This window comes from Saccostrea cucullata, unplaced genomic scaffold, assembly GCF_032062105.1.
Source record: "Saccostrea cucullata isolate Sc308-1 unplaced genomic scaffold, CSIRO_AGI_Scuc_v1 ctg9288, whole genome shotgun sequence".
In the NCBI taxonomy this organism is placed as follows: Eukaryota; Metazoa; Mollusca; class Bivalvia; order Ostreida; family Ostreidae; genus Saccostrea; species Saccostrea cuccullata.
The window spans coordinates 12,098-25,902 of NW_026925492.1; the positions used below are offsets into that span (position 1 = coordinate 12,098).

The window sequence follows — 13,805 nt, forward strand, 5'->3', positions numbered from 1 at the left end:
TGCTATCAATAATGGATAGGACTGGGCCGTAGTTATTACCAGTTATATCGCACGTATCAGCTGTTTGTCACGTGACTTGTATAAAAATAGAATTGTTAAGGTGAATGTAGGAAATGGGGATAATGCAAGGGCATACGCTTGTTTTTCAAGAAAAAAAATTGCTACACATTTAAGAGGTTTATTTCCTCTACCCAAAAAACGCTGGGAGCTAGTCAGTGCTGTTTGCAAAGTACTTAAAATGTTGCCGAAAATGTTTATAATAGCTAAAAATTTCCACTTCAATTAAATTCTGTAATAAATAGAATTAATGTTATGCAGACCCGGATCAGCTCCCAGCACTTTTCAAAATATAAGCACTAAATATTTCAAATTTCAGCTAAAAAAAATAGCCTTTGCCCTTGCACTTTTGAAGTAAATCACGAATACGCTCATCGTTTTAGCAATATTCTCTACATTCCTTATCCCTGTGAAGCTTCAATGCTACAAGATAAATTCATATTCTATACACTATTCTATACACGAAGCAGAATTTATGCAAAATCGCATGCGTTAAAAGAAGAAAACACTTGCTATGGCTTTCAGCTCGACATTAAGATATATCGATGACGTACTATCAATTAACAATGGTGATTTTCATTCTTATGTCGATACGATATACACTGATTAAATCGAGATTAAAGACACCACAGGGTCTGACACATCTGTTCTGTATGTGCCTGACACATCTATTTCGTATTTTACTTGAAAAAGACATTAATATACAATTAATTACCCCTTTTGAGGTCAACATGGTGGAATAAGATCCCGAGGCCTAGCCCACGAAGTGACCTGTCCTGTTCTCGTCAGCGCAGGTCATCGACTGGGCCAGGTCGAGGGTCCTTATTTCACCTTGTTGAACTCAAATAGGGTAATGAATTGTTTTATTATACCGATATATATTGAAAAGTATGAATCTATAACTGTTATCTATTCTTTCTTTTAACGGAATCGGGATTCGCAATACTGCGTATAGTGAAGTTGTTTACACTGACGTCTGCAAGTCGTGTAAGTTTTTGCACCATGGTTTACTGAATAAAACAATATATGGTTGATAGCGACATGTCTTGTCATAACTAACGATTACGTTTCCTCCACACAGTCAAAATCTAACACAGAATTCAACTTTTTAAAGAGCCGCTTCTACATTCAATTGAACTGAATTGTAACGGTATTTCGAAATGAGTAAACCGTTTAATTAAGGATATAATTTTACCGTATTCTGTATGGTAATGCAAAACAGACCATGCACACCTTTAAAAACATGTTATTTTTCTCGAATAATTATCATTTTATGCATTAACTTCACTCAAAGAGGATTTTTTTGATTAAGAGGTCATTATTAAGCGTTTATTAATTATAATTACCAGGGTCATTATATCCCATGTGCAATGATTCCTAGGTCATTATTGCTGTAAACAGTAATATTTGGAGTCATTGTTGTGTTTTAAAGTTTTCGTACCAGCCAATCAAATTCGACTATTATCAATGGAGGTATGATAATGTTAATTTAACAACCAAGCTCTATGATAAACGTGATAACTTTTATTTTTTTTATTGTCAACTTTTCATTAACTTTATATCTTTGTTGTTTCTACGTACGAAAAATTTCTAAAACGAGGTAAATTATTGACTAAGATGATTTAACAAGAATTTAAGCAGTCTCGTTTAAAGTCATCATTTCGTTTGTTCTATAGTCGGTACAATGACCTTGTAAGCAGATACAATTTATCATTGAGTCACATGTTGACTAATGTTTTTCATACTTATTGTAAGTCTATTATTATTGCACTGAATTGACGACAGATTTTTCCATTGTTTCCCGATCGTGACAAAGAGCACAAAGCTGGCGTGACCGGTCAGTAGGGGATGCTCACTCCTCCATGGCACCTGATCCCACCTCCGATTTTTTTTTTTTTTTGGGGGGGGGTCGTGTTTACTCTGCTCCTATTTTGTATCGATTTATTGACTTTTGACCTTTAATATATACTGTTCGTTATATGTTTCAAACTGTAGTATTTGCCACTCCCAACTGCCCAGTAATTCAGTTACCAAATTGCCTGGATTGTAGTGGTTGTAACAGTTTTCTTGGCTGGTTGCGTTTTCTGGTATTAACATACAGTTCTTCTTGAAATTCATTCACATAATCCCTGTCCTGCATTAAAAATTATGCGAACATTTTAAAGGGAATAATTAAACAGATGAGGCCTAGGCCAACATTAAAATATTGTTTTTGCCCCCTCCTGACTCAGGATGAAAAAATATAGAATAAAACAGTTCGATCGGTAGGAAAGGTTTTATTTCTGTTTCAATATTTAATTATTCAAATATATTTCCAAAATACATAAAAAAATATCGAGTAGGGACATTTTAGCCGGCCGGTGTCGCATAATATTTGGTCCGCCTCGTTTAAAGGTCCGGCCGGACCTAATACGATAACATATTAAGTCCGGCCTGGCTTTATAAGAAAAGGTCCGCCCTCGGCCTTTTATACAAATTGTATGCATATGTTCATTCGATTTTAATTGAAAAACTATTCTTTTAAAATAAATTAAGGATATAAAGTCGTATTAATAGCTATAGTGTTTCCTCCAAGAGAATGTAGTAAACAATAAGTAAGAAATCGAAATTAATATATAAATAAAGGAATGTATAGATTTATTGATCGGGTTTCCTGTCGGGAAGATGGGACATGCTTCTCTTGTCGTTTAAATTATTACACTAATGTCAACATTATCATTAAAAATATTAAGAATACAAATGTACATACATTTACCTTCACCGCCTTGTTTACTGGCAGATTAATCAGCATTGAATGAACAGATAAATGTTCGTAAGTCCAACACGAATCAATTAGTTACACTCTCTTTCCTATAAACATGATAAACGTTTGACTAATCCACTCACAAAAACTGAAGTTCACATCTTTCAAAATATATTTCTTTATAGTATTGATAAAAGAAATCTGTCATTCTTTACATTTAATGTTGTTGTAAATAACTGGAGGGTCACTAGCTGTGACAGGGGCTTATGTCACGGATTACTATCCAACACCCCTTATTGTAAAAACAACATGCCTACGGATTGGGCAGTTGGGGGTTAGCCTATAATTGTTGCGTTTGAGAAACCCTAAAGTACCATATCCCCTGTGTTTTTATAAGTTAACACTGTTTCTTACCTTTCAAACGTTAATGCCAGCGTCAGAGATATTCCGAGTGACGACGATACAGCCGTTTTCGAAGAACTTGACTGTGAAATATCTAATAAATAATAATAATACCTATTCAAAGGCTAATTATTATATCTACTAGATCTCTGAATTTCATTTCCTGAATTTAACATTGCCGACAATTTTTGTTATTATTTCGGAATCCGACAATTTTATTTTCATTTTCGACATTATTTCTTTCTTTTTTTCTCTCAAATTTTTGGATTTTTTTTTAGGATACCTTTACGGCAATTAAGTTTAACATTTAATATTGTTTACTTCTAGTAGTAGTAGTAGTAGAAGTAAACAATATTAAGACTAGTTAATAAGTAAAGGAATCAGTTAAATGAAACTTCACATTCACAATACATGTACCTACATCTGTCCCAGGGTAAAATCAATCAAGTTTCTTTGACAAGAGCAAAGTCTTTTATTTGAATAAGTTATCTAAAATATTTTACCTTAAGGATTTTTATAACGGATGCATGAATTCTTTTTTCATGTACGAAAAAGTACTGACATGAATTTGACAAATGTCGGAGATGAAAACTTTTAAAACTTGTAAAAACTTCGGAATGTCGGAAATGAAATGTTCAGAAAATTCCGGAAATGAAATGCGGCCTACTAAGTATTACTCCGGGAAAAAGGTAAATGTGCATTAATTGGCGAAATCAAACCAAATTAAGACTCGATAAATTGCTGGATTTATAATTTATGCCTTTATTTTTCATATTTAATATGCATGTCGCTCATATAAACTCTCTGTGCACTACATTTATGATATATTATTTATACTTATGTCTCTCGGTTTCGGTTTCAATAAAAATCCGAACATTTTATACCCCCTCCTAAATGTTTTTTTTTTTTTTGGGGGGGGGGGGGGGTTAATGGAGTGTAGTAAAATCACGCAGATACCTGTCAAAAAAGTTTAAAGTTTTAAAGTATACCTATATTCTACATATAAAGAGCTTGAGTTTAAAGAGACACAATTTCAGAAAAGAACACTGAGCATTTCATCCTCTATTGTAAAAATTATACTGAAATAAGAAGAGAATTATTCCATACTATTAAAAATAACAAAGGAGAAATAGACCTTGATAAAATTCTTTTTGGGGACCCAAACTTGGGTCAACAAAATAATATCAATATTGTCAAAGCCGTACATAAGTATATTAAAATTTCGAAAAGATTTTTTGAACAGTAAGCGTAACCATTCTGTATCCTTTACATCTCCATCCTTCTTTCATCTTTCCTTGCACTCCTATTCCCTACCTTTCTTATCTCTCTGCACCCTTTTCTTCCTTTTTTTTTTTGCATTGTAGATTTATTTGTTGTTCATCACGTGTATATAAATTTGTTTTTCTTTGTTTGTGTTGGAGAGGACATTCTAAGTTGGAAAAACTTGTGTCTGATCCAATTGATTATATCAATAAAATATGTTTAAATTCAAAGAACGAAAGCACTTATGGGCCCTGGTAAAATGTGAAAAAATAAACAAAAAAAAGTTAGCAAACTCTTCATATCAAATCATTAATTGATCAATCATTAATTGATATCTAAACCATACCATTCAACAATTTTTTACGCTGAAATTCACGAAATATAAAGAACAAAACCATACAATGTGGTAGGGGTCAGCCGACTTTTGTGATCTTCTATTAATAGTAAATCGAGAACTGTCATTCATTTCAAAATTTTCGTTTACTATGAGCCTAACTTTGTACAAACTTGTGTGAATGGCAAAAGACGTATAATACATTTATAAAACTCGTGTGAAAGCAGGAAATTTGCATACTATTAGGCTGGTACTTAAAATATTAATTAAGGAAGTCCTAAATACAGCACACTAAAAAAGTTCTAATCTCTATTTTTCAAGTTACGAAAATAAACCCTGTCCAAAAATTCCCCTTTATAACATAAAAATATCTGAAATACAGAGGGTGGACCTTTTCTGATAACTGCGTTTTAAGGTCCACCCTGTCCCTTTCTCTAGTTTTTTAAGCTACGAAAATAAACCCTGTTCAAAAATTTCTCTTCTGACATGAATATATCTGAAATACAGAGGGCGGGCCTTTTCTGATAACCGCGTTTTAAGGTCCGCCCTGTTCCTTTCTCTAGTTTTCAAGCTACGAAAATAAACCCTGTACAAAAATTTCACTTTATGACATTAAGATATATGAAATACAGAGGGCGGACCTTTTCTGATAACTGCGTTTTAAGGTCCGCCCTGTTCCTTTCTCTAGTTTTCAAGCTACGAAAATAAACCCTGCCTAAAATTTTCCCTTTATAATATAAAAATATCTGAAATACAGAGGGCGGACCTTTTCTGATAACTGCGTTTTAAGGTTCGCCCTGTCTATTTCTCTAGTTTTAAAGCTACGAAAATAAACCCTGTCCAAAAATTTCCCTTTACATGAAGATACTAGTATCTGAAATACAGAGGGCGGACCTTATGTTATACTGCGTTTAAAAACTTTAGAGTCATATAAGGCGTTTTTTTTATATGTTCAGACTAAAAATATAAAAAAAAAGATTTTTCTATTTGTTTCGGTCTTTATATACCACTGTAAAGATAGGACCGCTGCATTTCATTTCCGGAAATCGACATGGCATTTCCGCCATTTCTTTATTTCATTTCCGACAATTTGTCTTTTCTTTTCTGACATTTATTTCTTTTCATTTCTGGAATGCAAGGTACCTCTCCGGCAATTTAATGTTTACCAGGTACATGTATGTAGAAATGGAAATTTCAAAGAATTTATTATACACAACATTTTTAATATAAAAGTTCTGTATACATGCTGTATATACATCTGTACATGAAGCACTAAGTCTAGTTAACAGAGTTTAATGAGCATGCAATTTTTTCATCGTATTTAATGTTCACTAAATTAAATGTCAAAGACTGCGCCGTACATTGATTTACTAAACAGTCTATAATTTATTCTTTAAAATTTTTCATTACCGGAAAGCACCAAATTCCCGAAAAATGTCGGAGATGAACACTTTACTTAAAATGTCGGAAATAAAAAGTAAAAAATTTCAACACACACAAAAAAAATCCGAAATAGAATGCAGACTGAAACATTTTATGAAAATCAAACAATTCAAATCAATCGCGTTTCATAAATATCCGAGATTTAAAACAATGGCCGATTCTTATCGACTCGGAATTTAAATATCAGACACAGTTTTAATTCAATTAGTTTGAATTTAACTAATAGAAACGTGGGGATATTTAAGTTCAATATCGGTGAAATTTTTAATTTGAACATAAAATTAAACCAAATCTCATGTAAATCTACGCTTAATCTTGTATTTTTAATTTTTAGCTCAGATACGCCATATTTAACTTTAAATATTCAAATAAAGATTATACATGTATGGTTATAATTATTAAAAATGTCGCAGTTTTGAAGTGTACGCCTGAATATTTGGTTCCTTGACATAATTTATCATGAAAAAAATCAGATCTATTAATATGTAAAGCTAACACATGACCATTAGGTTCACTGACCAATCAATGACAGCGCCATCTGCCGCGGGCTCTACCTGTGGGTACGGTAGGTACCTGTCAGATAAACAAATACGTCACACACCCATTGTTTTATTAGCTATACACACCGACAGATTTCACACCTTTAATCGTACTAATTTACAAAAAGCAAATTCTAAAGAAAAACAAACACTTGCAAAATAATTGTGGCATGATTTTTAAAGAAATCATGGCCCTAAACGGCACTGCTTAAAGCACACTATACGAGTTGATTCTTGTCTAGAGATACTTGTATGTTGTACAAAAAATAAAACACAACAGGGTTAATACTTCTTTCATCATATAGTATAAACAAACTACCCGGTAGCCTTAATTTCATATGTTAAAGTCAAGATTAAAACATTTTGCACCACCCGGACCTTAAAACGCAGGGGGACCTTTTCTTATACGGGCCGGACCTTTTCTTATAAAAGGCGGACCAAATATGATATCGTATTAGGTCCGGCCGGACCTTTAAACGAGGCGGACCAAATATTATGCGACACCGGTCAGGATAGGGGAAGCAAATATATTTTTTAAATGATCTCACTTTAAGTGAATGGCTTTAATCATATTACATTTTTACTTATTAAGAGATAGCACGTTACATTTTCTAATTTTTATTTCTTATTGAATAGTATTTTATGTTTGTTTTTTTATGTCATATACTTGACTAACAATTGACTGCTTTGTATATTACCAAATCTTGATTTTTGGAAAGTATTAAAAACGCTTTATAAAATTTGAGACACGAATATATAGTTGTATAATCAGAAAAAACACATCAATACTTAAAACTTGAATGAAAAAAGCGAAAAACACGATTCAAGGCTTCACAAGTGAGTTAGTAGCATTTGCTGGTGTAAATATTTTTTTTTCAATTGAAAATAGTTTAATAAAGATAATCTCGAATTTATTACGCAATTTCCTTGAATCCACTTACTTTAGCTGCTCTATTTTGTTGTCTTTCAATCACCAGCGAACTTCCACTTAAAGAAAGAAAATTTGTACTTTAATAAAATTTAAAAAAATAAACAAAAACAAAAACAAGCAAAACAAAACCAAACCAAACAAAGTCGATTTGTTCTATAAGGTTGTGTAGGAAAATGTTATTTTCATTTTGTTTGCGATAAAAGTTCAAAAATACTTACGGCAAGAGTGGAATAGAGAATGATTTTATGTCAAAGCTGTCATCAATGTTAAGATCTGTAAAATACATTGTATGATTATAATAAGAAAAAAACTGAATGTGAAATTTGTTTATTTTTTTTTATTACAATCCGACTTGAAAATCGTAAATAAATATATCATTTATATTATTATATTAAAAAATGTGCAAGGTGTAGAATGGCTTGGAATGTCCCCAAAAGCGTTATCTTTGTAACCTTGTCTTAATTTCTGGCAGTTAGCTTTCGAGCAAAATCTCTTTTTAAATGGGCTAATGGTGATAATAAAAGATGTACATACTTTTGCCTGATTTTCTTTTGAATCGATTTTCGGAAAATGGATTTAAAAAAAAAGAAATGTGGTAGAAAATGGTATAGAGACACAATTTTAAATTTTAAATGAAACATTCAGTAATTTTCTAAAACAATCCGGTTAACATCTATAATTATTTTGAGGCATATTCAGTATGCAAATGGAATTAGCGACTCTTGTCAGGACACTGCCATTGTTGCTTGACTAGGCCATGTGTTTACCGAAATGTGTATAAAATTAAACGTTTTTTTTTTATTTTCAGCATACTTAAGCTTGCATATCTAACGTACAAAAAAGTGGATGATGAAAAAAAAAACTGTTTACTATCATTATCGAGGATGACATAAACATCATGTGACATTTTTTTTTAATACAGTTTATCATTGATTTGTTTGCTATGTGTTTTGATATGGAAAAAAGCTTCAACATAAAGCATTAAAATAACAATTTATCATTGAGTCAAATGCTGACTGATGGTTTTCATACTAATTGTAAGTCTATTATTTATACACTGAATTAACGACGGATGTTTCCGTTATTTCCCGATCAAGATAAAGGTGCACACGGCGGGTGTGACCCGTCGGCAAGGGATGCTAACTCCTCCATGGCACCTGATCCCACCTCTGATGTTTGGAGGTCAGTGTTTGCTCTGCTCTTATTTTGTATCGTTATATGGACTTTTGATCTATAATACTTCTCGTTATTTCCATATGTTTCATGTATAATCGAAAATAAAACTCGCTTAAATCACTAAAAACAATTTAACATACCTTTAAATAATTCAACATGAATTTCTTCACTGAACCCCGACCATATATAATTTTGAACCTCAACTCTATATTTCAAGCATCTTTGATAGTAACATTCGGAATCTATCAGGAAAATCCTCTTTGTTTTTGGAACTGCATATGGTATGGATATGTAATAATCTTTATGTAAATTCTTTTCAAGTTTTATACACTTTAGAGGAATAATGGAATCAACATTCACTTCCAAAATAACAACTGTCATTTGAAATTGGTCGCATTTAACATACACTGGTTTGAATCTCGTGATCCTAGGAACTGAAAGTACATATATACATTTTAGTAATTACAACATAGTAATCAAGCAATCCTAAATTGTATGCATTTTGTCTAGAAATCGACATTTTCGAATATCTTCAGCTGAAAACCGAATACAGGTAGAACTTGTCTTTAAAATAGTTCTTTCAAGAAGAGATACAAATCACATACATACCCAAGATAATCCATAGAAATAGGACAACAATCGCCAGCCCAACACCCAAAACAATGCCAATGTCGGTTCTGAACATCAAGATCTAGAAGTAAAGTTTTAAATGGTTGATTTGATTTGAAGCTTATTGTAAAAATGCTATTAAAGTAATTCCACCCTCCTATGATGTCATAGGTTTTTGCAAAAACTCTAATTAGTTGAAATTCATATCTAATAGAACAATATCTCTTGTAAAAATACTTTACAATAGGTGTAATGATAAATACTGTTAAGTTAAAGAATTGAATAAATGCATATTTTCTATATTTAATCAATTATTCAATCTTTAAAAAATGTTGACAAGGGCAGTGACTCCTTCTCAGGTCTTTTCATTCCGGCATTTGCTTTATTGTAAAATAGTTTCCCTAATTTTCACAATTCAAAAGTATCTTTTAAGTCGGAAGTATTTAGGAACACTCAGCATCAGAATTTTACATTTTAACCAGTTTTCACATATTTTTCATAATACTGTTTGCAAAAAATGTGCGATTTTTTTTGTTGACATACACTTCTATTTATTTATGTTTCGCATCTTAAATAATATGGTGACCTATACATTTTTTTGCAAAAATTGTAAAGTTTAAAGTATATTAAATGAAAATAAAGCAGTTTTGTACTATGAACCTATAAAATTGTGATGGTGGAATAACCTTAAATCTTTATCTTTTTACAAGCTACAATGGGTCACATGTAGGGGATAATATAAAATAAAATATCTTTCACAAAGGAAAATAGTCAAACATTTATTATTATCATTTTTTTATTTTACTTCTAGTATGCACAATTTCTGTAGAATTTTTTTTTTCGGAAAAAATTGTATCAAATTGACAAACATGGAATTATTTAAAATTGCGAGGCATATTTAGGCCAATCATTCTTATTCAACAATTATTAAATATATAATTATCGGTTATCTTTATTTTCTTATACAGTTTATAATATTTTGTCGGATAGAATTATTGAATAGAATGATATGTAAATTCAAAGAACAGGAATTACACTCAAGAAAAAACAAGGTACATACATTTGGACCCCTATTAAGAAATAGGTTTTTCTATGTTGGGCAAAAAGTTGAGATGTTTCGTATCGTTTTTTTTCTTTTGTTTTCAGCTTATTTTCAGTTTGTACAAACCAGACGTCATAATTGCATGTAGATGCGTGGATCTAAATATGTGTTGAATTTTGATGATTTACGTTATTAAAGACTTCTTGATTCGACAGTTATTTTAAACAATACAACACAATACTTTTAATCAGCGCTTTAGTCATGTAAAATTATCTAGCAGACAAAATTTAATTGCTTAGTATTCTTAGATTATTTATTCACAAAATTTGATACTTTTTAGAGCAAAAAGGTATGGGCGGCGGAAAGGGTAAAAAAAAAAAAACGTTAATGTAGAACTAACAACTTATTTTAAAAAAATACTGAAATACAAAATCAACAGACACGTTTGCAAAATCAACAGACTCCGATGCAAAACCAACGATCACCGATAAAATAAAACAGACCATATTTTCTGCGAATTCCAGTGCTTTCACTACAATTTATTGATACTTACTTTAAGAAAAAAGCCTTGGTCATCTGCATTATTAATAACATTGACCCAGTTATAATTATCAGTGCAGCAAAGAGTGTTAGGGATAGAAGATAAATACCTATAAATTTGTGTTATAGATAGTGAAAAATGTGAAGATAACAAACAGTGATTACCGTATAATCCCTATTCACCGCCCCTGGCGCTTAGAAAATTGGAAAAAGGGGCGGTTATTTTGGTATTCTCTTTCTAATATTAAATGTCTTATTTTAACTTCAAAAAAACTTTTGAAAAAAAAAATAAATAAAAGGAACCACTACAATAATGTATTACTTTACTTAAAGTGAAGATAATCCACCCATATTATGCTAAATTAATAATTTTCCATTGAGAAATTGGATGTTAGACAAGTTTCATTTTCTCTTGCTTTAATTTTTTGATACAATTCTAGTTGATTCTAATCACTGTACAGGGGGCCCTTATTTCCTAAAATTTAAAAAGACCTAAGGGTGCGTGTATAGGGGCAGAGGCGGTTGATAGAGATTAAACGGTAATTTAAACTAAAAATCCGAAAATGCTACTTTTACTTACTAAGCTTCTCTACTTACTCTCAACAGAAATATTTAAGCTTTCTTCAAGTCCATGAAAAGTAAACAAAGCTTTGTCGGTATTGCGACACTGCAACCAAGTTTATAGGGCCTAATCATACATCTCTATACTGTATAAGTATATATACCTAGATACTGTACCACACGACGTCGACTGATACGGCCGTATCACACAATGTTATAAATGCTCGGGATGTCTTTTTTTTACCGGAGCTACTGAAAAAAGCTTTTTTATGTTTCAAAAGTTAATGCATTACAAGAATTTTTTTGGTTTGATTTCATTAGTATATAATGCATTAAAATAACAAATATGGATAAATCATTCTCGGTAAAGGTTTGCAGTATCATATTTTTGACTTTTCATAAAATAAGCTTAAGGCCATCCTTTAACATCTGTTTACCCATTCCCGGCCGACAGCCTGAAAATGGCTCGACTCAAATCTTTTTTAATAACCTCAAGGAAGAAGGATATGGAAATAATGAACAGTATTCAATCTCAACGTCTATTAAACAATATAAAAAATAAGAGCAGAGCAAATACGGACCTCCGAAACATCAGAGGTGGGATCAGGTGCCATGGAGGAGTGAGCATCCCCTGCCGACTGGTCAAGGAAACATTTTTTTTTCTTTTTATTCCATAAATTTCTCATTCTGTCAATGTAAAAATTCTAGGGAAAAAGTTTTACCCATATACATGTACCTACCGATCCAACATTTATAACCCGCAGGCAAGAGGTGGTATAAAGATGGCCTTGCCTGTACATCAGACTGAACCATGCAGCACACATTTTTGATGGATTTTAGTTGGGTTTATAAAGGAGATTATTTTAATTCAACTTCTGATCATCAGTCTCTATAGTATTTAATAATATTTAAATACGCAGGTATAAACTGTTTGCTATCAGACGGTCCTTCATACGAGGGCTGTTCAATAAATAATGTCCTGACCTGTATGACATACAATACAGATAGCATATGACATTAAACTTGACTTTATTTTATTATGGAATCTTTAATGACTTCATAAGTTTATGTGACCACTTTGCATCACATAGTTTCATCTAGAGAAGCTGAGAAACAAGGACTATTCGAGACACTGCATTATAAATGAGTGGTAAAGAATTAGTTAACCAGAGTGAAAATAAAAGCTTCATTAAAGCTGCTGTAAAACTTGTTAAAAATCCCAAAGAAATATTCACCGAAATATGTAAAATTTACAGCAACCTGCCTGTTTTAAAGACAAATGAGCAGGTTGATTTCTTTGATAAAATATTATATAATGGGCATCAAAAATGGGTACCGTCCTTGCCAACAAAAATTATAACAACTTCTGTACTCTTTCCCAAATTTCAACAAATAATATTTGATGATGTATGATTGACTTTAAGAAACATAGCAAATTTGATAGGAATCATATCGGGAGTAGTTTACACTGTTTTTAAGAAACGTTTGACGGTAAAAACGCTTAGTACTCAAAGATCGATCCTATATTTTGAAAAACGAGTGAAAACGACAGCGTGTATGAATGTCTTAACAATTATTTAAAAAAATTAGTAATTGGAGTTATCCGGTTTTTTTTTTTTTTTTTTTGATATTCAAACAGATAATGGAATTTTAGTATATTGCTTAAAACCCTCAAAACAAAATTTACCATAAGATGCACTTGAGAAAAACAGCGAAGGTCTGATAAGAGCAAAAAGTATGCAAGAGCACAAGGACAGATTTATATGCAATTTTCTTGAATATTAGTAATATTGTTGTTCAAATTCGTATTTGAGGAGACAGTTTAAATTCTGGAGGAGTCTAGAAAGCAATTTTTTTGCAAAAAAAAAAAGAACACAAAAGGTTTATTAGAGGAAGGACAAAGAATCAGAAATCCACTACATTAAATTTCTTCATGACAGCATCCAAACCCGCACGCCCTGAAGAGTAAAGGGGTTTAGGGATAAACAGAAAGTTAATGTTTTATTTTGTATTAACAATATTCGCCAAATCTTTGACCTTTTGACTTGTTTCTTATTAAAAATTGAAAAAACACCTTTCAGAAGGAAGAAACAACCCCAGGAAATCATTAGATTTGCTATTTTCCAGTATACTAAGGGTCATACCCCAAAATGAGTTCTGAAAAT

At 31.7% G+C, this 13,805-nt stretch overlaps 2 long non-coding RNA genes across 2 annotated transcripts; both read right to left on the reverse strand.

Moving 5' to 3' along the window:
• Positions 1-2,088: 2,088 nt before the first annotated feature.
• Positions 2,089-9,254, reverse strand: LOC134269003 (uncharacterized). Its single transcript, XR_009992481.1, has 4 exons — positions 9,029-9,254; positions 7,931-7,985; positions 7,723-7,768; positions 2,089-2,191 (listed from the first exon to the last, which is right to left on the reverse strand). It is a non-coding gene; the product is annotated as an uncharacterized LOC134269003 (long non-coding RNA).
• A 25-nt stretch (positions 9,255-9,279) lies between these two features.
• On the reverse strand, positions 9,280-11,127 carry LOC134269004 (uncharacterized). The gene is made up of 3 exons (XR_009992482.1): positions 11,043-11,127; positions 9,498-9,579; positions 9,280-9,322 (listed from the first exon to the last, which is right to left on the reverse strand). It is a non-coding gene; the product is annotated as an uncharacterized LOC134269004 (long non-coding RNA).
• Between the last annotated feature and the right edge of the window lie 2,678 nt (positions 11,128-13,805).